This window comes from Cibotium barometz, chromosome 65 (assembly GCF_041138505.1).
Source record: "Cibotium barometz isolate CiBa-2024 chromosome 65, ASM4113850v1, whole genome shotgun sequence".
NCBI lineage: Eukaryota > Viridiplantae > Streptophyta > Polypodiopsida > Cyatheales > Cibotiaceae > Cibotium > Cibotium barometz.
The window spans coordinates 28,623,047-28,647,199 of record NC_141110.1 but is presented as its reverse complement, the minus strand read 5'-3'; positions in this window follow the sequence as shown (position 1 = coordinate 28,647,199).

The window sequence follows — 24,153 nt, the reverse complement described above, 5'->3', positions numbered from 1 at the left end:
TACTATGCTACAATGTGGTAACAACAAGAGTTGCATGGCCATTGCTCAAAATCCTGCATTCATGCTTACATAAAACACATTGAGGTTCATTAACACTTTGTAACAATCACATCATGTTTAGGGAGGTATATAATGGAGAGCTATGTAGACATCTTCAGAAAGGTTCTTAGCATCTTGATTGACTTGCCATCGAATCATAGATCTAGTTCTCTTTCAGTGGACATTAAGTGGGGGTGTTGGATTTCATTGCTCTATCCTCATAGTGTGGGGTAGCTCATGTTTATATAGGAACCATTATGAGGATGTTTAGTGCTTATCACATCTTTCACAAACTTCAAGGGAAATTCAAACTTTCTGACAAACAAACTGACAAACTGTTTAACTATGTATCACTTCCCAAACACACAGCAAACTAATCCATAACACAAAACTGCATTACACAGAATACTTCCAAAATATCTTCATCACATCCGTCTTCAAAATAAACTACAGAATGACAACACCATAGTGACAACCAGATTGACAAAACACACTGCATCTTCATTGTCAAAATAACTGTCAACTATCTGATTACATAAATCTCCATATCTATGAATGAAAAATCCTTCCTCTTCTATTGCGGATAACCATGACATTTCTAACTTCCATCCAGATTGCAAAAGACACTTCACACTACATCCGATTATGACAAATTGAAAGACAAAAAAGTAGACAAAAGTAGCATCTAATTTTCAGCCTTAAACACTTGGCACAGCTCGGTGGCTTGAGCCATAGGCTGACTTCGGATCCACAATCCCTTGATCCGTAAACTAGATAGGCAAAGAATCTTGCAAAGATAAAACAAAATCAGCATAAATGTCATCAGAATATCCTCCTCTTTGAAATCTTGCATATCTACTGACTTTCCATTTGCAACATAATCCTCCACTGATTTCTGACTAATCTGCTGCACTGCCGACTGTTTATTGATCTGACTTCCTGCCTTGTCATTGAAAACATGCTTCCTCCACATTTTGAAAATTGGACCATACTCCCTTGTCAAACAAAATGAAAGAAACCTGACTGTCAAATCAGATAACACTTCCAGAATACTTGAAAGTTCCGCATCATAACTCTGCCTTGAATCCGATCTCATCTTCCACACCTGTTGTTGTGACATAGTCAGATTTGTAAAACTTGCTTCACATCCATCAAATATCTGCACTTGACATCCTCCAAGCTGAATGCTATCAAAACAACCTTTGTCATATAAATCTGAACCCAAATCTGCCAAATAGTCAACTTGATCACACCAACTTTCTTCACAATGAAAACATTTTGAAAGTTAGACTGAACATTTCCCATCAGCATCAGAGATTCAAATACTTCAAAACCAAAACTTTGACCCTTGACAACTTTTGCAACTTTCCTCATAAGAGTTTAACATTCCATTTGAATCCTCCAGTGATCAAAATCAGCCTCAATCAGCTCTTGTAGGTTTATTTGGCCATCTGCTATGAAAATGCGACACCAATATGCAAGAAACCTACTGAGATGTATACAAACCAAGTTTACTCTGAAATCTAAAAATTCCATAAAAATCAGGAAAATAATCCGTATATAAACCTTTGGAATCCTCTGAACCATTCTTCGTTGCCCAATCAGCAACTTCAAAGTCTGTAACACATGAAAATCTGAATTCTGACAATCTGCCAACATCTGTATTTTAGAATTTGTCATCCACATCTGACAACCCATTTTGCACAAATTCACCTCCCTTCTGTCATCAACTTGAAAGCACACATCATTCAACAAAAATATATTTGAATTGACAACTTTTCCTACATCCATTTTAGAAGCCACATCCATCAAACTTAAGCTTAAAATTTCATCAACCTGCATTTCAAGCATCATATGTTGATCCCCCAAATGTGTCAAACCTGCTTTGTACTCTTTAACAACTTGCTCTTGACAATCCTCCTGCTCAATTTGATCCATAAGACCTTTATTTGATTTAGACCAAAAATCAATCCACTTGTTCAAATTCTTTGCAACTGAAACATCTCCTTGCTGAATATCAACCTGTGACATCAAAATATGTCCTTCAAAACATTCAGAGTCAAAATTCTGATTTTCCTGATCATTCGCAACATCACTTATATTAGTCGAAAAATCCACTTGAATTCGCCAACTATCAAAATTAGCATCTAGAAACTCCTCTGGTATTCCTGCAGCACCTGAAATGTGACCATAACAATTATCTGCAACAACCATGCTTTGATGTACAAGAACGGATTTTGCTCTTGTTCCGCCATATTCCTCTGAAATACACTTGCTTTCTAGAAATTCCTCCCACTGGTTTTTTGATTGCAAAATCTGTTTATAGGGTTCAAATATCAATTCTGCAATATCTTTTGGCTGCAAATCCTCCTGTTCAGATCTTTCTGGTGGAAATTCTTCTTGAACTGACATATTTGCCAAAAATTCCTCTTCAGCAAATCTGATTTCAGGGAATTCCTCCTGAGTTGATTCTTTATCTGTAATTCCACACACACCTAAAAACAATTTAATCACATCCTCCTCTTTATTCATCTTGGTATCTGCCTCTTCAATTACGCTTTGAATGACATGAACAACATCATTGCTATGTATGATCTGCTTCTCCTCACAACATTCCTCAGATGCAAGTGACATATGTAACCTAATGTTGAGCAATGAATCTTCCTCTTCTACTCCATGAGCATACTCTAGTGGTAGGTTAGGGGTATCTAGGGGCTCTTCTAGGCTCTCTTGGCCAACCTCCTTCTGCACCTCCTTCTCCTCCATCTTTGGTATCCCCACTTGATGGATTTCAAAATCCATGCCAATCCAAATGTCATCATCATCACTTGACTCCCCTTCAAACTCATCCGCATATGCATCTCTCAACTTCTCACATGCTTTTTGTAACTTCCCAATGCTTTTCCTACTTGAACATGACTTTCGCCTGTCTCCTTTGTGATCAGCTAACCATTCATATGCATTCTCTAAGTCATCCTCAAAATCCGCCAACCTTTCAAATGCAATCTCCATTTCCTCCCAAGATGATGCTTTATGCACTTTATGGATGATTTTATGAAACTTTGTGCATAGGTCAACCATACACCATTTCCTACATGCATCTTTATTTGAGCACTCATCAATTGCACACGGACAATCATCCACCTCATGCTTCCTACTCATGCAAATCTTGCACTTCTTCTTCTTCTTCTTTTTACCTCCCATTATGATCACGTCATTAAAATACAACAATCATATTCAGCCCTCAAGAAAGATGCACCACACCAATCTGAGACCCATTAAATTTACTAAACGGAGAGCCACGGATGCTATACCGGGATCCACAAAGTTCATTTAATTGGCTGCTTAAAATTGATTGAAACATTTTAAATTGATAATATTATGATTTCTCCTTGAAAAATTTACCATAAAAAGTTACCTTCTGGCTGCAAAGTAGATTCAGTCTGCAAATCAAAAAAACTGTCAAACTGTGTTGTCAAACTGCACTGTCAAAACCTGCCATACTGCCAAAATCCACCATGATCCTCCTTGCTATGAACTTTGCCGCCTTACTTACTGATCTTACAAAATAAGAATATGAACGCTATTGTGAATTCTCTAGAATGTATTACCATTCAGCATCTGACTTCCAAGAAATCGTAATTGCCAGTGTACTGCTGCTCGGCGTCTTCTTGGCACTCATCCCCCTTACAGAAGAAAGCAAACTCGACCTTGACATTGCATCACAACACCGTGAACGCTCACAAATTTGACTGCTGTTGCTGAGATTTGCATTGATAAATTAGAATCCATCTTCAAATCAAAATCTGCCTATCAGAATGTTTTTAGCACTCGCCATCAAAAGAAGAAAATGAATTCGACCATGACGACTTGCCACAATCACCGTGATCGCCAGTGTTTACTGCTTATCACATCTTTCACAAACTTCAAGGGAAATTCAGACTTTCTGACAAACAAACTTACAAACTGTTTAACTATGTATCACTTCCCAAACACACAGCAAACTAATCCATAACACAAAACTGCATTACACAGAATACTTCCAAAACATCTTCATCACATCAGTCTTCAAAATAAACTTCAAAATGACAATGCCATAGTGACAACCAGATTGACAAAACACACTGCATCTTCATTGTCAAAATAACTGTCAACTATCTGATTACATAAATCTCCATATCTGCGAATGAAAAATCCTTCCTCTTCTATTGCGGGGATAACCACTACTACTTCGCATGACATTTCTAACTTCCATCCAGATTTCAAAAGACACTTCACACTACATCCGATTATCACGTGCATGTGCATGCATGTGCAGGGGTGTGGCATATATACATGTTGTGTGATGATTTTACGCATGCGTGTGCATGCATGTGTGGGGGTGTGGCATGTGGAGAGGGTGCATGTGATTATGTGTGCACACGCGTGTGAGGGTGTGTTGTGTGGAGAGGGTGCAGATGATTATGTCTGCATGTGTGTGTAGAGAGTGTGCACATGATGTGGACATGTTCATGAGTGCAAGTGGTGTGCAAGTGCATGTGCAGGCACAAAGTGCAAGTATGGATGTATGTGTGTGGAGTGGGTTGGCGGTGTGCACATTCATATTTTAATTTTTTTAACATTTCTAGTTTTGCTTTAGGTTTTTGTAATTTTAATCATTCTCGGTACACTTAATTGGGGGAGCAAGCAACCAATGCATGAGGCTTCTCATGGTGGTCCATAAGGAAGGCAAGCAAGCTATGCAAGAGGCTTTTACAAAGGCTACCCACCATGAGAATCCTACAAAAAAATAAAAAAAGGTTGGCTCCATGGTGGCCACATAGCGAAGTTGGTGATTTATCATCCTTGTGTACCATCCATATGCTTACTTGATATGAAATAATGAAGCTATATTGTTTTTGTTATTGGAAATAGCTATTATGTCAAAAGCTTCTTGCTAAGAGAAGGACCTTTTAACGTTTTTTCAAGAGCTTGCATCTGTAATAAAGTAGGAACTTTATTAAATAGGGTTAATAATGGGGGCAAGTCCAGGTATAAAAGAGGGGGCTTGGCCCATGGATGTAACTTTTGATGATCATTTTTAGAAATGGAAACTCATGTTTCTTGGAGCTCATGGCTTCTTGGCTTGTGGAAGGCTATTTCCATTCTCTTGGTGTGAGAGACTAAACACACTTAGGCATCATGTTTACATGGTGATTACTCATATTTTCATGCATTACATCCCTTCATTCCAATTGGTATCAGAGCTCTTGATTTTGATCATGGGCATGCATGGGTTGTTGGGAAAATTTGCTTGAAAATTTGAGTTTCTTTTAATTTTTTTCTCATTTTCTTGTAATCCTTGAGTGATTCTTGATAAATCTTCTCTAATCTTGCTTAATCTCATGGATATGGTGAGCATTTCATGGAAATTGCTTGAATTTTGAGTGATTTTGGCCAATTTTGCCATTTTTGGACCAAATTTTGGGCCTCTGGACCAAAAATTTGGGGCAGTCGGGCCAAAACTTAGGGCAAGTGACTAATTGCAATTAACTTTTTTGCTAATCATGATTAGTAATCATCTTCTTCTTCCTCAAGCTTTCCATAGCCATGGGATGCTCTTCCTTTACCCGTTTTGATGCCAAACCTTAGGGTTTTTGTAGAGCTCATTGAGATCTTTCATTTGAGCCTCTTCTTGCTAATTTTTTTTCTCAAGATTTGGGAGCTTTTGTTCATTCTTCCATGGCTGAAAGTTGAGCTTAATCTACCTTCCATGAACCATATCTCTCAATTGCTAAGCTTGTACATCATTCATAGGCATCTTTGTGAGCATTCTCATCTCATGAAGGAGGCAAAGAGGAGGGCGACGGGCTGCTGCAGGCTGCCGCCTCAAAACGGCGTTGAAAGATGTGGAGGGAGAGCTAGGGTACCTAGCTCTACTACCTCAAGAGATGGAAGCTAGGCAATAGGGTTCTTAGCCCTTGTTTGGAGCATATTTTCAAGCCTTATTCAAGCACATGGGAGATGTATTTTGGCTGCAAATTTCAGAGCAAAAGAGAGCTACGTTTTTCTTCAACAAGAGGCTTCTTCAACATTTTCTACCATTGAAGCTTTCCGGATGACATTGGTGAGTGGTATGATCAATTTCTTGCAAGTTTGAAGCATTTGGTGGAGCTTGGGAATGGATTAGGGTTGGACACATTCAAATTCCCCTAATTTTCAGAAATTAACCATTAAAGCTTGACCATTCACATGCCAATATTGCTTCTCCATGCATTATTGATGGCAATGGTGAAAGGAATTGATTCCACATGAGCTTGGCCAATTCATAGATCATATTTTTGGAGATTCTCTTCACTTTGATTCAATTGGCATGCCATTGATGGAGTATCAAGTTTACTCAATGCTTTTGGGAGCCATTCATGCTTATCTTTATGCCACATAGATGCCTTGAATCATCTACATAGCCATTCAATGCTATGACTTGCATTTTGGCATAAGAAAGCATAGCTCTTGGATCAATTTTGGGGGATTGAACTCATATTTCACAAGTGTCAATGTGTTGTTGGATGTTGTTGATGTTGGGATTTGTTTGATGGATGGTGAACACTTGGAGTGAGGAGAATGAGCATGAGTTCATGCGTATTGATTCATGAGAAAATTGTAAATGGCATGAGTCATGCCATATACTTGTAAGTGATCTCTTCCATTACATGATGGACAAGTAGGTTTACTGTCTGTCCTTCTCGTAGTCTAACAAAAATCACTCGGTTTAGTTCTACAAGGATTCCCTTCAGATAAATACCTAGTTTTGGATAAATATACATTTAGTGATTTTACCAATTAAAATATCCAAAGATATTCTTTATGCCACATAATTTCTCGACCTTAATTCATTAGATAGAATTATGGTGGAAATTCATCTTTTGACACTAAAATTTAATTCAAATCAACTTTCTTAAATATCATAAAATTTCTTCTTTTAACTAAATACCAGTACCTATTTTTTTGAATAAACTTAAAATCCCTCTTTTTCTCATTTTAATGAGTGCAATATAGTTATCATGGGAATTCCTCTTTTACATAAATTAAATCTTTCTAAAGTTCTTCTTAAAAATTACATAAAAATATCCATTAATTCAATTAAGCTAGAAATTTCACTTTTCTCATTTAAATATTTGAATTCAATATGGTGGGAATTCCTCTTTCATCATTTAAACTTATCTATGCAAAAAGATAAATTTAACTAAATTTTCTCTTAAGATTTAAATACAAATCTCCATTAATTCCTTTACACTAGGAATTGCACTTTCCTCATTTACATATTTGAATTCAATACGATGGGAATTCCTCTTTCATTATTTAAACTTATCTATGCAAAAAGATAAATTTAACTAAAATCCTTCTTTAATTTTTAAGTAAAATATGCATTTTTTTAGCATCCCAATTTTTCTCTTACTTCATTGGAATACATGGATTTCCATTGTCATGGGGATTACTCTTTTAACATAAAAATGAATTACTAGAAATTCCTCTTTTTCCTAATTAACTATTTATGCATAAACCTAAAAATCAAATTTTCCATGATTATAATGAGAATCATTCAATTAATCTAGGATGATTAATCCTAGAATATGGTAGGAAGTCATCTTTTCATATTATGAATGAAAATAATTTATGTGTTAATTTTTCAAAAATTTTACCATCGCTCCGCTGCTGCTGCTATTATCGATAATTCTCATATAATTTGAAAGCATAAAGTTTAGTAATATCCCTATGATTAGAATAACCATTAATTGGATCAATATCCAATTATGGGCTTGATTCTTAAATTTCCATAAATTAAATAGCATAAAAGCATTAAAAAGCCACTTAATTGGCCTCAATTTGACAAGCATAGAATTTACTTTTAGATTAGAGAATTGCTTCATGAGAAGCTTCAATTGAATATAGAATAGATCATAGGAATGACCATTCTTTGGGGGAGAGAGAGACCTGCTTTACAAAAAACATTATAATTTAAGCATAAATAGAAATTTATGTGTTTTATCATTACAATTCATTAAAGAACTTCAATTGTATTCAAAAGCCATTCAATTAAATGCTTCTCAAGCTTGAGAGAGATTGAGAAGAGAGAAATATTTGGAGTTTAAAGAAAAAATACCATAAACCACATTTTACCTTCTAGATTACTTGATTCTTTGATCAAAGTAGAGGCCCCCAACCAATAAATTGGTTTGGTATGTTGATGAAGTCTCCAAGGAAGATTGAAGAGAGAGAGAAGCTCCAATCTCTTCAATTTGTAGAGGGTTTTTAGAGGATAATAGAAAATAAGCTTATCTTAGAGTAATACTGGCATAGTTTAGTTCACAGATGAGAATACAAAAGAATGAGGGTCTATTTATAGGTGAGGGAGGCCACTAACTGAGTCCAACTGAGTTCTAGAATTTTCCAGCTTCAGTTTGGCTGAATTTGGACAAGTTTTGGACCAGTTTGGCTCCCTTTTTGATTTGGTTTGATCTAGGAGAGAGGAGAGATAAAAATATCCTATTATTTTTTAGTTTAAAACTCATCCACACATGTGAAATAAGCGCCTCCTTGAAGGGCCCCCTTCTCCTTACCAATGTGTCAAAAATGAATGATTACTCCAAAATATCTCATTTTTTTATTAATACTTCATAGTTTTTAACTAATAAATCTAGTACTTAGTCAACTCGTCATCTTATGTGGGCATTTACTCATTTTTGGGTATTTTCTTTTATTCTTTGGATTTATCTTATCCCAACACTTGGATTAATCTTATTAGTCCATAGGAACCTTAATCCAAAATTTTTAAAAAATCTTGACTCTTAGGATAATGTCTTCTAAATCATTTTTAATTAATTCCAATTGCACCTTGGAAAATCTATTTTGATTTTCTGTTTCAGGGAAACATTTTTTTGATACTTGTAGAATCTATTTATATAAAATATCCCAATATTGATTTAGCACTCTTTAGAAATTTTTATCTCACTAGCCCAAACAAGGAAAAATAATATTTTCTTGTATTCAGAAACATAGAATGATTACAAGGGATTGAAGTAGAGGCTTATTTGTTATTCAGGTTGAGGAGGAATCTTACATTAATTCTTAAAGCTTTTGTGGGCTATGGCTTTACTAGGGACCAAATTTTGAGGGAACCGCACCAAATTTTAAAATTTAGGACCAAATTTGGGAGAAAATTTCACTAATCTTGATTAGTATGGCCAGTCAAAACGTTTTTCTTTTTCCCTCTTCTTTGTCCTTGACCTTTAAGTCATATGTTGTTTAGACCAGCAGTTATCAAAGCGGACGATTCAGTCAGACAATTGGAGTATTGAGAAATTGGAAAATTTGCACACGATTGTAAATTTTTCTACTCCGTGTTGAACTATGGTGAAGCGATGGAAATCAACAGAATCCTTGACAGATCTCTTTGGTTATCGTCCAATAAAAATTATCAATTGTTAATTAATTGATAGAAATGGATGCTAATAAAAATTATCAATTGTTAATTAATTGATAGAAATGGATGCTGCACTCGATAAAACTACAGTCAACTGACTACACGATTTGCCACGATTGCACTGTAGTTGATTGTTGTGTAGTTGTCGATTATAGATTGTGTTTACCCAACTATATTCTATAGTCTACACTCAAATGGAAACCATCAAACAAGTTTCTTTAATTGTGTGAGTTGCTTACACACTAGATGCTCCACACAGTAGTTAAAAACACTTCTAGAAGTTTCAACTTGAACTTCGATTGAAACAAGCTATTGAAAGCTTGAACACAAGCTATGGAAGCTTGCACATAGTGAAGAAGAAAACCAGAAAGAAAATCTTTGCTGTGATATAACTCTTAGCTTTAATCAAAGCTAAAAATATTCACTCACTCAATGTTAGTGGATTAAAGAGAACACAAGGGAGAGAGAGAGTATAGAAGGCTAGTTCACTTAGAGTAATAGCTCAAGGTATAATAAAGTACAAAAATGAATAGCAACCCTAAACTGAGGAGACAAGGTTGTTTATATACTAGCTAACCTTAAGGCGCCCATTCGCCATGGATGGCCATGGAAAAAAACCCAATGGGATAAAAGTTTCCATGACATAAGTGCATGATCTCACCATGTAGTATTACCAAATATCTAACAAGCACAAGCCTCATGGTTAAGCTAGCCAATGTTTCCTTTTTAAATTTCCTTAGTTATTCCACTAAATCCTTTTCAAAATATCATTCTATCAGTTCTTCCATTCATCTGAATCCATTTCCAATAATTTTCCAAAGATTTGATGTTTCTGACGTTTTTGATAATTTTATCATTTTTATCGTTGTAAACCATCAACATTGTTTTGAGCCCATTTAAAGAGAAAAGTTATCTTCTCTCAGTAAAACAACACTTCCTCGCACTTGGATTGTTATTCTTGACCAATGATACAAGGTTCATCAATTCTCCTAGGCATAAAGTCTAATGTGGTGACACTAGCGATGAGACATAAAGGGGGGTCACTAGATGTAATGGGACACCCCTTCACATGAAAAGGTGGTTAGGTCTCCCAAATGTCACTGAACTCCCCTTCACATGAAAAGGTAGTATTAGGTCACCTAAATGTCACTGAACTCCCCTTCACATGAAAAGGTAGTATTAGGTCACCTAAATCTTGATATTTTCACATTTCCAAACATGATTTTGAGAGCCATATTCATTTAAGACATTCCATTGAGTGATTTCCCCTTCCGAGAGCCTAAAATCCATGAATACCACTCAAATACAACATTATTTTCAAGGTCAAAGCATGAAGAAATAAAGGGATGCAAGACAAGATTTATTCCTCATGACCACTTTCATTAATAAAATGGTCAATCTCTAATTAGTAATGTATAATCATGGATTTCTTTGGTTTAATTTTCATTAAATCATAATTCTAATATAAATTCGTTATTCAACAAAGTAAATCTCTTGAAAGATAAATCATAATTTTAATCATATTTTATTTGGTTTAATTTTATTTAAATCTGTTGAAATTAGGGTTGCAGAAAAGCACACAAAGCTTGGAGAAGAAGAAGCAAGAATACACACAACACACAATGTATTAGATTGTGTCAATGTACGAAGATAAGTTAGCCCTAGAATGATGGGCGTGTATACAAGCCGGGGGAGAAAACCTCCTAAGAAGGGAAAAAGTGCCCCGGCGATCCTAAGTGTGTTCACACACATCACTATCTATATATATGGCAACAAATCTCCCCTAGGAGTGATGGTGTGAAGAACGAGAGCTAGCACTCATGTATAGGAAAGTGCCATGCCCGAAGTAGATCAGTCCACAAAGGGGAGCAAGCCCAAAGCTTTGCGGAAAGCTTTAAACTTCTCATGAGAAAGCATCTTTGTGATGATGAAAAGATCGGCGAGGTTGTCTTGTGTTGGCACATATGCCAAGCTGATCTCTCTTGCTGAGAGTCTCTCCCTGACATAGTGATAATGCACCTCAATGTGCTTTGTGCAAGCATGAAAAACTAGGTTTCTCGCAACTGCCAATGCGCTCTGACTGTCACTGTAGATAGAGGTGGCAGACTCCTGTCCAACACCCAAGTCAGCCACCATAAGCCGTCTGAGCCACACACACTCAACCGTAGCTTTGAAAGCTGCCCTATACTCAGCTTCACAACTAGAAGTCACCACAGTAAGTTGCTTCTTGCTTATCCAAGATATGCATGAGCTACCGAGCATGAAATAAAAACCACTTGTGGACACTCTTGTGTCATAGCAACCAGCCCAATTTGAGTCCGAAAAAGCATGTAAATTTGGCGGCAGCAACGATCTCAATCTGAGTCCGAAAAAGTAACCAGCCCAATTTGAGTCCAAAAAAGCATGTAAATCTGGCGGCAAACGATCCCCCCTTGGGATAAAACAACCCAAGATGTATGGTGCCACTCAAGTAGCGAAAGATGCGTTTAACTGCCTTCCAATGCTAAGACCCTGGGCTATGCATAAACCTGCTCACCTGTGAGACTGTAAACTAAATGTCCGGCCTCGTAATGCATACATAAATGAGGCAACTAACAGCTGTCTGATAGAGTTAGTGTGACATCAAAGTGATCTCCAGCATCATGAAGACTCAACTTCAAACCTGTCTCCATTGGAGTAGCAATAGGCTTGCAGTCTTCAAGGCCAAATCTCCACAACAATGTCTCAATATACTTTGTCTAACACAAAGCAATACCTCCATCACACTGCTTAAATTGTATCCCCAAATAATGATGCAAATGTCCCAAATCTGACATCTCAAAAGAGGCATTCAAATCAGCCTTAAAATCAGCAACTCTCATTTGGTCCTATGAGTAGCATGTCATTGACATAGAGAGCAATGATTAGATGTACATCATCCACACATTTAACATACAAAGTGCTTTCTGTTGGACTATTCTGAAAACCATGTGTAGTCAAATATGCATGTATCTTTTCATACCAAGCTCGTAGTGCTTGCTTTAAACCATACAAAGCCTTTTTTAACCTACACACTTTGTTTTCCTGCCCTCTTTGAACAAAACCATGAGGCTGCGACGATGATACATACACCTCCTCATGCAAATCTCCATTCAAGAACGCAGTCTTTATATCCAACTAATGTACATTCCAACCATTATGAGCTACCAATGCACAAATACTATGAATGGTAGTCATACGACAAGTGGGAGCAAAGGTCTCATCAAAATCAATGCCCTTTTCTTGAGCATAACCCTTTGCAACAAGTCTAGCCTTATAGCGATCAACACTGCCATCTGGCTTTCGTTTCAACTTAAAAACCCACTTACATCCAATGACCTTTTTACCAATAGGCAAATCACACAAAGACCATGTACCATTCTTCATTATAGCATCATATTCACTTTACATTGCAGCCAACCAATTTTCTAATTTTTGTGCGTCATCAAATGAAAGAGGTTCTTCCTCTTCACACATACTAGATACAGCCAAAGCATAACAATTTGATGCATAAGAGGCATGCTGAAAACCTGAACGAGTATGACTAGACATAGGTGCATCAATTTTACTATCACGCAAGGTTTGCACCAGTCATTTAGGCATACCTCTAGCTTGCTCATTTTCAGTCCTATCCTCATAAATCTGCATCAGAAATAGGCTGATCTATGATGTCGTTTGAAATCTACATAAGCTAAATATTTTCCTCATTAGGACTTACATTTTGAATTCCCACCTATAAACAAAGGCAACAACGTATCAAATACATCCCGTGAGCTCACACTTGTCTCTTTGGTACATGATAACAAAGGCTGCACAGCATCTTCCACAAAAACAATATCTTGACTCATCAAGATACGCTTTGACTGCAGATGATACAATCTGTAACCCTTGCTCTTCTCAGCACTGTAACCAACAAAACTGCATTTGACAGTCTTATCATCCAATTTTCTACGTTGTTGCACAGGCACTAAAGCATAGGCCAAGCAACCAGACGCGCAAGTGACCAATAGAAGGCTTCCTGCCATGCTAAGCTTTGTATGGAGTAACAGTCTACAAGGCCTTAGTGGGACACCTGTTGAGTACATATGCAGTACACATGACAGTCTCAAGCCAAAATGCATGTGGCAAAGCTTGGCTCTTGACCATACATCGTGCCATCTCCATAAGTGACCTGTTTTTCCTCTCAGCAACACCATTTTGCTGAGGGGTATACGGCACTGTACATTGGTGTTTTATCCCACGACTAGCCAGAAATGCATCAAACTCTTTAGACGTACTCCCCCCCTCGATCAGAATGGAGGGTGTCCACAGTACAATTGGATATATTTTCAATCATAAGCAAAAATTGTTTGAAGCACAAAAACACTTCAGACTTTGCCTTCAGTGGATATACCCATGCATGCCTTGAGTAATCATCAATGAAAGTCATGAAGTACAAGTGTTTACCAAATGACGGAGTTTGCATAGGCCCACATACATCACTATGTACAAGTTGCAATTTGCGAGTGGCCTGCACAGAACCATCCTTTGGAAACACAGAACGCTGCATTTTGCCCAAAATATAGCCTTCACAAACATGTTTTAATGGTGCCTCAAGAGGGGGCAATGAAGCAACCATATCAAATTTTTGCAAATGCAGCAAACTAGCAAAGTTCAGATGACCAAAACGAGCATGCCATAGTTTTGCATCTGAAACTGCCTTTTCATCAGAAACTGCATTTACTGAATCTTCCACACACTTGTCATAAGAATTGAGCCTATACAGCCCACAAAACAAGGTGCCAGATGCAATAATCGTATCACCAGAAGTCAAATCATGAACAGTACATCTGTCATCCATAAATTTGACTACAAGTCCAAGTCTAGCAAGCGCAAAGACAGACAATAGATTCTTCTTTATCCCTGGCACATACAAAGCATCTGAAAGTGTGAAAGCGCTGCCATTTACAACAGTAAAGCATAATTTTACCACCTTCACTGGGTGAGAAGCATTATTGCCACATGTGATAGTATTTCCATTAGGAATAGCCTCAAGACAAGTGAACATATCACGATGCGAGGTAATGTGCTTTGTAGCACCACTGTCAAAATACCATACATCACAGTCAACAGAAACTGCCAAACATGCATCATGTACAGATGGGTCATACTGGCAATACACGCTAAATGCCCATTCTATATCCTGCACAACATTTACAGAATATGCATTTGTAGAAGCATCCGTTATTGTGGCTGCATTTGACTCTTTCTTCTTTGTCTCTTTAGCCTTTAGCTTAGGGCAATTCTTAATGACATGATTAGTTGCCTTACAATAGTTGCACCTAATCTTTTTCTTGCCTTTATCAAGAGCCTTCTCAGACCTATTGTTGCTACCTGTGGAAGGAGAAGAAGTTGCAAACCTACTAATAGGAGAAGAAACAGTGGAAGGGGATGCCTTACCACTTCTTCTCTGTTAGAGGCAGCAAAACAAATGCCTGATCAACTACACACTGCTTAGCCCTATTTTGCCTCGACTGCGCTTCTTGCAAGAGCTTGTTGACTAAAGTATTATACTTGACAACATCAGGTCTGTCCTCATCAGTAACAAGTCTCCACGTGGACGCAAAAGTCTTATATGACTCAGGTAAAGCATCAAGAACAGTCTACACAAGAGAATGATCAGGAATAATCTCACCTGTAGAAATCAACTGTTCCTTGAGATCTTTAATCTCAGCAAGAAAAACATTCATGTCATCATCTTCCTACATAATCTTTGATTCTAGCTCTTTACACAGGTAAGAGATTTTTGCCTCGTTATTACGACCTGCATACAAACCACCTAGAATATCCCAAGCTTGTTTTGTTGTTTTAGCTACGAATATGTGGAGTGATGTTACGTTTGACAGAAAGTGCAATCAAGGCATGAGCCTGCGCATCTTTACCATCCTAACGAGCTTGTTCAACAGTGGGTAAAACAGCAGTAACAATAGAGCTGCTAGAACCTGCAACATCCTCAACAGATCCTACATCCACAGAACCTGGACATACATCCATACCCTGCACAATGTTCCACACTCCTTTTGCAACCAAAACATGCTGCATCATGTATGCCCAAAGTGGGTAGTTGCTGTCTCCATCCAATTTATCATGTATGCCCAAAGTGGGTAGTTACTATCTCCATCCAATTTATCATCAGCAGACAACATGTGAAATACATCATTACTGTTATCAACCATGGCCACTGACTGAAACTGATGCAAAAGCTACCTGTAATGAAGCAAAGACTGAAGAGAAAACAACTCGTGCTATGTAGCATGGTCCACAATAGAATACGTATGCGTGTTTTGCAAAAAACTGCACTGTCAAAATTTCTCAATCGGAGAACGTGAGTCGGAGGGTGCTAGTGGCGTAGCCTTGGGAGCCGATGCCTGCTCCGATACCAATTGTTGGAATTAGGGTTGCAAGAAAGCACACAAAGCTTGGAGAAGAAGAAGCAAGAATGCACACAACACATAGTATATTAGATTGTGTCAATGTACAAAGATAAGTTAGCCCTAGAATGATGGGTGTATATACAAGCCGGGGGAAAAACCTCCTAAAGAGGGAAAAAGTGCCCCGGTGGTCCTAAGAGTGTTCACACACATCATTGCCTATATATATGGCAACAAAATCATAATTCTAATGTAAATTCATTGTTCAACAAAGTAAATCTCTTGGAAGATAAATAATGAATAAGATGGTTATGTTCTTGTTGTTAACTATGGTTCATTATTTGATTCTATGTATCATTAAAATGTTCCATTGATTTATTTTTGATCATAAGGTATATTTTTTTGCAAGATTATTACCAAACTAAATGTTGTACATGTAAGTACCATTTTTGGTGCTCAACAAAGTAAACTGCAATTAACAATCAAGAAGAAGGAGTGGATAGAAAAGTTTCCTAGGAAGAATTTGATGAGACAAGAATGATGCACAATTAGCAAGTAAGAAAAAAGAAGAAAAGAAGAAAAGAAGAAAACCAATCCTCATTGGTAAGATTCTTATTCCACCTAATACAAAATTCTCCTATGGGAGAAGAGAGAAGGATACCAAGAAAAGAAAAGCTTCTTTTGATCTTATCAAGAAAGCTACTATGTGGAGTGTTTTGTCTTGTTTTTTTTTTGAGAGGATCAAGGTTTAGATTCTAAGATTAGAGCCTATTTTGTTCTTAAGAGGATCAAGGTTTAGATCCTAGGATTAGAGCCTAGGATAGTCATAGATACTTATGTGTACCATTGAGCCCTTCTTTAGGTCAGGTAGTGTCGAATAGGTCTCCCAGCCATGATCATCATTGTTCTCATAGGAAGTGTTGAAATATGTTGAGGATCCAATCAAGAAAAGAGTTTATTACACTTGTTTCACAATGGAGCTAGACTCACACGCACAAAATGCTCAATGAGAAGAACACAAGGGTGTAGAGTGAGAGAGAATGGCTAGCTCAAAGGGGAGAGAGATGAATCTCTCTCTGCCAAGTACAAAGGAAAAAGTACAAATGAGTGGCAACCCTAAACAATGAATGTGGTTGCTTATATACTAGCTTACCCTAAGGTGTCCATTCACATTTGGATGGCCATGGGGGGAAAACTTTGATGGGACAAAACTACATGTGGCATTAGTACATGGCCTCACTATAGTACTACCATAAATATATAATAAATCCCACTATCATATAAATGTGAGGTTTACAGAGATTATAGATTAGTCTCTGAAAGGGATGAGGCTGCAGAAAGCTTCAAACTTTCCACGTGATAAGGCTTAGTGAAGAGATCTTCTTGAAATAAATGTTACCCATGCTAGGTCATTTATGGGATATGTCAGCTTCTTTAGGAGATTGATTCAAAATTTTACAAAAATAGCCACTCCTTTATATGAGCTCACAAAACAAGATATCAAGTTTACCCTAGGAGAGTGGGAGGAATTGGCATTCTAGACACTCAAGGCAATGGCTTATCAATGTGCCAGGGTTGAAAATAAGGACAATACTAACTTAGCCCGAGGGAAAGGTAGATGCATTGGGGTTGGCCATACGGACAATACTAATAGTGGAAGTAGCTTCCTCTTACGCGGGGCAGGGTTTCCCACTCGAGGCCTCGTCCACGAATGTCCGGACACGAGACTAATCTGGTGGTCATTCCGAAACCAAAACCGGAAAATTTTCCCTTGCGCCTGAAAAATAGGGATGATTCTACCTTTTTTATTTTCTTAAAGAATTTTCTAACGGGGTCAAGAGACTCAACTATCCTTCACTTGATTAAACCAAATAGAAGGAAAACTATTACAGACTTAACTTGAAGAAATCAACGCTTTTTTCCTAACTGAAATCAGGCACAGCCATTGATCTATTCATTTGAGAAAGTCTCCGAGTTTTTATTTAACTACTCGAGTCATAAGCGTATTCCTATTATTTCAATTTTAATATTAAATCTCCACTGATTCCAGTCTACCCCATCGGCGGTTAGCCACCACCCAACCACTGGAATCGGTAGAACCAGACAATTACTCACCCACCCTGCCTTTCTTAACTTTTGCTTTCGAATACAGATACGCACACACTCCTCTTTAAAACTTTAATTTATAAAACAATCCATTGACAAACAGTTATTGGTTACAGATGTCATAACTCAAAAGTTCCATCCAGTCCCTTGTTTCTCAAAAAACAGAATCACTCTGGACTCTCCGTTGAAACTAGCTGGTCACAGCAACATGAGATCCAGTAACAGATTACAATAATCCTTTGTCCATCATACATATCTTCCACGACATACGCATGGGTGTCCTAGGCACCGTGAGTCCATACATCACCTGGTCATAACCCTCCAGGATCCTCCTTAGAGGGACCGCTTCATCGGCCCTCTTCCATCGTACTACCGGAAGCGCACTATTTTAATCGTACCGAGGCTAGTCATCAAGACCTCGACAGGCTTTGCCATTTGAGCTGTCCCTTGAACGCTCCCCGCCGCCAGCTATTGCAACCAAACTTCCCTTAGAAAAACACATACCAAATGCTCCCTCCAGCATTCTGGCGTAAGACAGTCCTTTTAAGAAAACAGGGTTTCTATGAAAGTTTTTAGTTTGATTTTCTCTTGAATACAATGAATATATCTTAAATCAGTATCCCTAAAACTTCTTGATCGTAATTCTGAATTTCATAATAGACTTTCTCGAATTCTGTAACCTCGATCCATAAATCAAATCAAAGGGTCTCAAACTTAGTTTTAGGTTTGGCGGGAGATTTGAGAGTATTTTTTTGAACTGGTCACATCTTCTTTCCTCAAAACTGACGAACGAGTTTGGTCTTGGTCATAGTTTGATTCAAGGTTCGAGTCTGATAAGATTTTTCCTGAACTATCTTTCTCGAAAAGGGGGTGATATTTCAGTTACTATTTCACTGAATTTCTTTCTTTGAGTATTCACTTAACTGAATTCTAAATTAGTTATGAATTCCAATGAGGAATAAATTTATCGTTTATTTGAATATTTCAATCTCGATAGATTTTCTAAATTTTCTTTTGATAATCCGTGAGAGTATAAAACGATAGAAATTTCTCTCTTAGAGTATTTACTTATTCATTTATCAAATACTCATAGACATTAAACATAGAATTAAAGAGAAATCTAATTTTGATATAAAAAAATTCTTTATGCATCTATTTATGCATAAATCAAGAATAACACGTTTAAAATAAAAAGAATTTCTTTATGCATAAAATCAATTTTAATAAGAATAACACATTTGTAATAAAAACTTCCTTTATGCATCTTTCTATGCATAAAATTCAAATTTAATGAAAATAACACTTCTATAGTAAAAATTTCCATTATGCATCTTTCTATGCATAGAAATTAAATTCAATGAAAATAACACTTTTATAATAAAAAATTTTCCATTATGCATCTTTCTATGCATAGAAATTAAATTCAATCAAAATAACACTTTTATAATTTAAAAAAAATTCCATTATGCATCTTTCTATGCATAGAAATTAAATTCAATGAAAATAACACTTTTATAATTTAAAAAAAATTCATTATGCATCTTTCTATGCATAGAAATTAAATTCAATGAAAATAACACTTTTATACTTAAAAAATTTTCATTATGCATCTTTCTATGCATAGAAATTAAATTCAATGAAAATACCACTCTTATAATAAAAAATTTTCCATTGTGCATCTTTTTATGCATAGAAATTAAATTCAATGAAAATAACACTTTTATAATTAAAAAATCCATTATGCATCTTTCTATGCGCATAGAAATTAAATTTAATAATTAATATCAGTGATATCCATGCATATTCATAGGTGAATATGTACATGGAGTAAATTAGAATATTTCTTTTAGAATACACAAACGATGGAAATTACTCTTTTGGAATAACATAAAAATAAACTTTCTTTTCCACAAAATTCTAGAAAATTTTGCCATAACCTCCTTTGTATGGCTGACCATTTCTCATTTTTATCATTCTAATTTCAACTTAAATCAACCCAATCTAGATGTATAAGACTCTAATCTACTCAATTTTCAGAACTCAAGAGAGTAAACAATAAGAAAGGTTTAATTAATCTTTTTGTTAATCATTCTAGGATAAAGAAAGGCTGAATTGTAAAGAAGAGAAGGGGGTGGCCTTTTCATCAAGGCATAGCATTAGAATTTACTTCAATCAACTATAAAATAAGAAAATCAAGAAAACCATAGATTTAAAATTAAAAAGTAAGAAAATTTAGCTTACATATGGAGTTGTAAGCTTTCCTTTGGCTTGAGGGATTGAGGGTTCTACTCTTGTTTGAAGCAAGAGTGGCCACCAATTACTTTGGAGAGGATTAAGCCAATAACAATTGAATTATCAAAAAAATTCAATGTAAATGGCTCTGGGTAGAAGTAGAGTAACAGTGCATAAACACTATTAAGCTTTTACAAAGGGGGAGGCTTCTATTTATAGGAAAAAGTGAGCCTCAAACCAAACAAACTGATTCTAGAATTTTCCAGCTCAGTTTGGTCAATTTTTGACCATTTTTGGGTCAGTTCAACTTACTTTTTGGAACTAGACTTGAAATAGGAGAGAGGAGAGATAAAATATCTCATTTTATTGATTTAAAATTGGGAGTAATGATGAGAAAAAAGGTGCCTCCTTCATGAGGGGATATCCCGACTCTGAGGTGTCAAAAATTCAGTTTTTTAATGTTTTCTTTGGTCCTTAGTCCACTCTTCATCTATCTAATGATTTCCTTGAGGAACACTCTGGCCACATCCACTGCAGTGTAGGTTTCTTTTGCTGGAATCAGATGGGCAACTTTGGTTAGTCTATTAACTACCACAAAGATGGAGTTGTAACCTGATTGCACTGAAGGTAGTCCAGTAATAAAATCCATACTGATACATTCCCACTTCATCTGGGGGATGTTTAATGGTGGATGTAACTTTCCAGGCATTTTTACTCTCTCGGCTTTGACTTTTTGACATACCAGGCATTGACGTACATGATTAAGTACATCCTTTTTTAGTCCAGGCCAAAAGAAGCTTTTCTTTACAGACATGTACGTCGTGATGAAACCTGGATGTCCTACTATAAGGCTATCATGGGCTTCATTTAGAATTTGACCCTTAGTTCCCTCATCATTGGGAATGCATAGCCTGCTATTATAATACATAACTCCTTTGTCCAGGCTGTACTCTTGAACTCGGCTCAACTCCTGAGGAGTTTTGCTTTCCTGCATAAGTAGGGTAGAAATAGGGCCAAAGAATCTATCCTGCATGATCTTCTCTCTTGCTTCATTAATCAATGGATTTGACACCATTGTGATTGCAAGCAAGGAGGCTTTTCTGCTAAGGGAATCTGCTACAACATTTTCTTTGCCTGGGCGGTACTTGATTTCAAAATCAAATTCCTGCAAGGTCTACATCCACCTTCTTTGGCGCATGTTGAGATCCTTCTGAGTGATAATCCACTTTAGGCTCTGATGATCTATCATCAAAGTGAATCTTTGACTAATAGGTAATGTCTCCACAACTTCAGGGCATAGACTACTGAAAGTAGCTCCAGGTCGTGGACAGCATAATTTCTCTCATGCGTTCTGAGTTTTTGGGATTCATAGGCCATTACATGACCTTCCTGTATGAGCGCACCTCCAAGGGCAAAACCACGAGCATTAGTTATCACCTCAAAGGGTAGAGAGAAATCTGGCAACTTCAGAACGGGATTGGTTACCAAGGCAGTCTTCAGCTTATCAAAAGCGCTCTGACACCTGGCAGACCAATGAAACGGGGTATTCTTCTTTGAGAGAAGATTAGTCAGGGGGGAAGCTATAAGAGCATACTTAGGTATAAAAATTCTATACCAACCAGTTAACCCCAAGAATCCTCTGTGACTTCTTTCACTATCTTTGGTTTAAGCCAATCTATGACTACTTGGAGCGAAATCTGGAGAAATTCCATCTTTGGATACCAGGAAGCCCAAGTATTCAACATGGTCGGCAGAGAAAGTGCATTTGCTCTTTTTTGCAAAGAGTTAGTGCTTCCTTAGAATCTCAAGAACTTTACGGACGTGAGCTTCATGGTCAGCTGCATTCTTTGAGTAAATCAAAATATCATCAAAGAAAACAAGAACAAAGTCATCCAAGTATTCTGTGAGAATGTCCTGCATTAGGCGATTGAATGTAGCTGGGGCATTAGGCAATTGAATGTAGCTGGGGCATTTGTCAATCCAAACGGCATGACTATAAATTCATAGTGCCCATAGCGAGTATTGATGGTTGTCTTCGAGATATCTTGATCATTAATCCTGATCTGGTAATACCCTGATTTTTTAGATCTATCTTTATGAAGATCTGGGCTCCATTCAGCCTGTCCAGAATCTCATCAATTCTGGGGATAGGATACTTATTCTTAACTGTCAGCTGATTGAGACCTCTGTAATCCACACAAAGTCTTAGCGTTCCATCCTTCTTTTTTTGAAAGAGAACTGGCGCTCCCCAAGGTGAAACACTGGGTCTTACAAACCCTTGTTCTAATAGCTACTTAAGCTATTCCTTGAGTTCAATGGCTTCAGGGATTGGCATTTTGTACGTGCGCTGGGCTACTGGCTGAGCTCCAGAGGGGTCAATTCTATCACATGATCTACTTCCCGAATCACAGGCATCTCCGTTAGCTCTGCTACTGGGCTACTGGCTGAGCTCCAGGGGGATCAATTCTATCACATGATCTACTTCCCGAATCACAGGCATCTCCGTTAGCTCTGTGAATAAATCATCATACTCACTTAACCATTCTGGTTCTTTAGCCTTTAACTTTGTGTCTACCGGATTCATTTTGACAACAAAAATGAGTTACTTCTTTCTAAGTCCTTTCAGTAACTTAGAAGCTTTTACTAATTGCAGATCTGGGGATCCTAAAATTTCGGTTCTTGAACTTTGTTTCTGTGAAGGCCACGGAAGGAAATGGTTCCATTGTGACAATGAATGTCAGCTTGATTTTTGTGGAGCCAATCCATTCCAAGGATTCCGTTGAAAACTCCCAAAGGTAAGGCTCTGAACTGGCAGTCAGTTACATTTCCATCTAGATTAAACTGAATACAATGTGTCTCCTGGTGAGTGAAAAGAATCTTCCCACTGGCCAATTCAACTTGCATAGGTTTCCCTGATTTCTGTTCTAAGACTAGCTTATGCAAGCATCCTGGGAAAATAAATGAATGAGTACTGCTGCCTGAATCAATCAAAAGCTTAAATGACTTACCCTTATACTCAGCTGGAGTATGGATGACAAAGAATTGACGATTTGGCCCACTATTTCTTTTTTGCTCTTTATTGGTTCCTATTGTGTCACCACCTTCTTCCCTTTTGCTTTCAAATTTGTGAACTTATTTTTCTAAACCTCCAGCCCCTATGTTTTTCGTTCTATGTTTGGAGTTCCTCCACTTCTTTACTACCACTCCCACTATGGTCTTCCGGTCTCTTATTGTTCCTTTTACACCTTGTAGTCAGTAGCTTTTCAAATTCTGGTTCTATTTTGGAAATCTTTGTTATTCTTTCCCATTGTTTGGATTGTGGTCCTCTTTCCCATGGGAGACTATTTGGTTCCATGATAGCTTAACTTTTGCATATACTCCTCCCACATCCCCTTAAGCTCATTGATGGCATGTTCCTCCCATTTCTCCATATTTTTGCATCATCAAGCTCGAAGACTTTTGGGTACTTGTCTGCAAAACTATTGCCACCAGTCATGCTTTGGCTTTCACTAATTCCATGTTGTCTCTATCTGCTCTTTGCTCTGCATAAATTTTATTATCTGTTGAAGCTATCTGGTTTGTTTTGGCCTCTATGCTTTTAATTTAGAGGAGGCAGACCTTACTTCATCTTCATTCCTTCTTACTCTTATCTAGACATAATGCCTTTCAACTCCTCGACTTCTCTTACCATTGCCTCTTATAGGCATATCACCTATAATCACAATTCCTTGTGCTAGGTTGTTTCTCCCTTAAGCTTCACCTCTTCTTACAAGGATTCCTTCTGATTCCAACCATCCTGCAATGCCTTGTTGCACTTCATATATGTCGTTTCCTTATCTTTAAGGTTTATTTGTAGTCTTTTAATCTCTCTTGGCCCCTCTGTCA